Below are 4,575 nucleotides of genomic sequence, written 5' to 3' on the forward strand. Positions count from 1 at the left end.
TATATATATAAAACAGCGAAAAATTTGTGGTGGTTGAATGAATAGGAAAATTTTAAGGCGAATGAACATTTCTTTTTTGAAGCCACTGTGTCAATAACATATTTGTGTTTGCTATAACAGCTGTCAGTTCACCAAGGAGGAAACCATGACTACTGTCTCAGACCGCAGCTTCAAATTGGCATTTAAGGTACCTCATATTTTGGCACCTCTACATTATCGCTTAATGGTGACTGACACTAATTCCAAGCGTGATGTGAAGCCAATGCCGGTGAAAGGAAAATGGGCCCAAATTCAAACTGATAGTCTTTATAAAGTGGCAATTTCCAAAGCAGACTAAAGAAACACAGCTGACATTTGACAAGCCATGCTGTACTGTTCCCCGAGGGCACCCAAATGCCATCACGCTAACAGCAACCAACAGCAATCTACGGGCTGACAGATTTTCCCATTAAACCGAGCTGACAAGAAAAGCAGCATCAAAAGCATAAGTACATTGAAAGTATGAAATGAGTTAATAAGTCTGCCGGTAATCCACTTTTCTTTTGCGGTCTTTACAAACACCATTCATCAATGTCACGTACAGTTTATCTCATCTTGGAGGGCTGCATGTTGGGCCATAAATCGAAATCCAATCATTCCCAGCACTGAAATATGATGTAATTAAAAAGAATCTGATTGTGGCCTAAGGGGCCTTTCTTTCACCCCCCCTTTCTAACCCAGCCAAAAATACACCTTCAATTTCCTATCCGTGAGAGAACTGCATGAAGTGATTTAATGTAGAATATGTGGAAAAGATCGATGCTTTTAGTCGCTGCGTAACTCAGACAGGCAGGATGCCATCACAAGTAGAAAGCCCTGGTGTGAAGGGCTGAATGAGTGAAACCCGGGCGGATTATGCGTGAGCCCCGGAGCTGGCTTCCTCTCACAGGATGTCAATAAGATTTAGCTTACAACACAGCAGCCGTAAACAGAGCTTTTACAGATATAAGGACTGTGATCACAGGAGGAAGTGTTGAATAGTAACTTTTCGCTACGACTTCTTGTTTTTTTTTGTTTTTTTTTTTAAAAAGGCGGATGGGAACCATTGATTTTGGAGGAGATGCCTCAGAAAAAAAAAATCATAACTCTTTCTGACGGTGCATTAGTGATTTATTGATCTGCGGCGGTTGTCGCTTTTTGAAAGATTCCAGCAGATGTGAGGAGGGCAAACGGAATCAATGAGAACATTTGTTGGAGTTTGGGTTCCACAGAAAAAAAAAAAAGTTAAATAATTAAAAAACAAGACATTGCCCAAAGGTATAACATTTTCCTAAGATCACTGTAAAGCTTTGCAAATAGAAAACATACAATTTTTTGTCCAGTCTTACATAACGCAACCTCACTATAATTAATCAGAGAGCAAACTATTGTATGATTCTCATTTTGATTCAAGTCTGAGGTTTGACTAGGCCACTGATCTGTAACCTGGCTAAGTCTTTAATAAGCTTAACCAAGATTGTAAAGAACTGAGCAATGATTTAAATATCCAATTTAAACGTGTTGTCAACATAAACCAGAATTACATACGTTTAATTAACTTTTTATTATTAGGTTGCAAATAGTTTTTTCCCAACATTTTTCATAAATAAGGATTTCAAGAAAATGTAGTCATTGTCTTTCTGTAAAAGTATTGTTATCCTTTTTATAAAAGCTAGAAATAGAAGTATTTTTGCTAATAGGTATTCATAAATAGTACAAGAGTCATTTTGCTTTTGCAGCTCAAGAAGGCAAAACAATTGCTTAGATTGATAAAGTTTCCCAGATTAATCCCATTTAATCCATGAATATGCTTCAGTTTAAACCAATCACAATGCAGCTCTGGCTGTATGTTTAAGGTCATTGTCTCTGTTTCAGTCTAGGTTCTTTTGCAGCTTCCAGCAGGTTTTTGTCCAGGGCTGCCCTGGTTCTGCATCCCCACAGGATGCTGCTGCCACCAGGTGTGTTCAGAGTAACACGACTCCTTGAGTCACATTTTGCAAGCTGGCAGAAAAGTTACACTCTGGTCTCATCTAAATGCTTACAGAGTCTTACAAATGGCTTGAGGTACTTTATTTGGGGGTATCAAGGTAAAAGGGGTTGAACAGGAATACATGTCACATTATGTCATATTTGTTTGTAAAAAGCTTTTGAAACTACTCTGCTCTATTTTGCACAATGTACGAAGAAGTGAATGTTGGATCGTCTGTTTTTCCATTCTGTGTCTAAGTAGTTAAGTCAAACAGACACCTTGTGTTAGTTTATAAAAATCCCAACAAAATGAGTTTGTGATTGCTAAGCAGAAATGTGAAACATTGAAAGTGGTTTTAAAGCTTCCAGGGTTTCTTTCTGTTTTCATCCTCAGTGGTGACTCAGGGCTGCCAGTGTTAACTACCCAGGCTGTCTCTTTCAGGTTGAAAGCCAACAGTTGCTTAAAAGAAGAGATGAGCTCTGCTGCTCTGGTGTAACCCCAGGACTGGAGAGGTATTGATGTAACCACATCAAGGAGCGCTGTAATTCCAAATAAAAAAAAAAAAAAAAAAAAAAAAGACGAAGGAGAATCGGACATGTAGGAGGGAGATCCATGGTGTTCGGGTTTCAAAGCTAGGTGTGAGAATAAATCTCTAGAAGGGGATTTTTTCCCCCCCTCGGCTCGCAGCATGAATTACTCTGACCCTTTGACTGGCGTGTCACTAAAGGTCGTATCCAGAGCTTTCCATTTTCTCCGTTAACCTAGAGTGTACTGTGGTGACACTCAGCAGAATGTGGCATGGATCTACAGCCTGATAACCACTTACACTCATATTAAGCGTCAAGGTGCACAGCAGTATTAAAAAGGCAGCTTGCTCCCATCTACTTCTATATATTCATTCCCTTACTGGTTTGTTTTATCTTCCTTATTGGCATTTATTGGTTCTCCTCAAATCTGCTTCAGCTTAACAGTGATAAAACAGAGGTTCTTCTCATTGGTACCAAATCTACTCTGGCCAAAATCAAAAGCTTCAGTCTTGTAATTKATAACTGTCCCGTTTCTCCCTCCCCTCAGGTAAAGAGTCTGGGTGTCATCCTTGACAGCACYCTGTCTTTCCAGTCTCAHATTAATHACATNACCCGCTCGGCTTATTTTCACCTACGCAACATCAACCGCCTCCGCCCCTCCCTTACTCCCCATTCCACTGCCATCCTTGTTCACTGTCTTGTGACATCACGCCTGGACTACTGCAACTCCCTTCTGTTTGGTCTCACCCAGAAATCTCTTCATAAGCTCCAACTGGTCCAGAATTCAGCTGCCCGTATCATTACCAAAACCCCATCCATGCACCACATCACTCCTGTCCTGCAAAGACTCCATTGGCTGCCCACCAAGTTCCGCATAGATTACAAAATTCTTCTGTACACTTTCAAGGCCCTTTACAATCTCTCCCCACCATATCTTTCAAATCTTATTCATATTGCCATTCCCTCTCGCTCCCTCAGATCATCCTCCTCAATCCATTTCACTGTCCCCTCTGCCCGTCTCACCACCATGGGGAGCAGAGCTTTCAGTCGCTCTGCTCCCCAACTATGGAACTCATTACCACCATACCTTAGAAACATAAAGTCATTATCAAATTTTAAAACCGAACTCAAAACACACCTTTTTAGATCTGCCTTTTCCACATGACACAATTGGTTTGCCTGATTTTACATAGTTTTTATATAGATACATTGTTTTGTTTTATTTATTTTTATCTACTTTTACTTGTTACATTTTATTTGTTTCTGTCACAGTTTTTTATTATTGTACGGTGTCCTTGAGTGCCAGAAAGGCGCCTTTGAAATAAAATGTATTATTATTATTTACGCATGTAAATGCCAATAAGAAAAGCATCAGTGATCCTTCCTCTTGTCTAAATGATGGCATGCACTTAAAATGACAGATTAAGTACAGCAGTGATCCCAGGTTTAGCTATATTGCTCCAATAGGCAGCATCTTATGGTAGTTATCATTAAAATGACAGGTTAAATGCAGAAAGGTAAAAATGTAGCTTAAGTAACTATATTTCTCACAACTATGGTGCAGCTACAGATCAAAGAAATCAGCGAAGGTCAAATAGCGTGTTCTTAAACAAAGCAGCAAGCCATTTAACTCAGTTTCACTCCCACAGGCAGCATCCCTCCAGCAGCTGACAGCCCGAGGTGACCGTTTTCATCGCCAGAAAACACACACGCTCACCTCAAAACACACACCCAGTGGTCCGCTCTTCTGCAAACACCTACCCGCGCCAGCGCTCCCGGCTTCCTCCGTTCCAATAACTTGTCCCGGGTCTCTCTCAGCTCCGTCCTCTCCGCTTCTATCCTCGCCGCGCGGCGTCTCTCGCGCCGCACGCCGCTCTCGTGCTGCCGGTGCCGCGGAGGGAGAGAAGGGAAACGGTGGTGGTGAGGGGGGGGAGCCGTCCGCCCAATCAGCGGAGGACTGACGGGGAGGAGGAACTGTAGCCAATAGGGACCTGGCCGCGGCAGAGAGCGGGCGCGAGCGCAGCGACGTCGGGGTTTTTGTTCCAGCGCGAGATAAGACTT

General features: G+C 41.9%; 1 protein-coding gene across 2 annotated transcripts in view; it reads right to left on the minus strand.

Annotated features, from left to right (window-relative positions):
* Positions 1 to 4,575, minus strand: part of LOC103474330 (beta-1,3-galactosyltransferase 1-like) — a 122,354-nt gene extending 117,779 nt beyond the window's left edge. Inside the window, exon 1 of one of the 2 annotated variants that reach the window (XM_008425198.2) lies at positions 4,276 to 4,575. The gene's annotated coding sequence lies outside the window, so the exon portion shown is untranslated. Of the gene's footprint in view, positions 1 to 4,231 lie in introns of both variants that reach the window. The other variant, XM_017303782.1, reaches the window with a different exon arrangement.

The sequence above is a fragment of the Poecilia reticulata genome, linkage group LG2, assembly GCF_000633615.1.
Source record: "Poecilia reticulata strain Guanapo linkage group LG2, Guppy_female_1.0+MT, whole genome shotgun sequence".
Taxonomy (NCBI): Eukaryota; Metazoa; Chordata; class Actinopteri; order Cyprinodontiformes; family Poeciliidae; genus Poecilia; species Poecilia reticulata.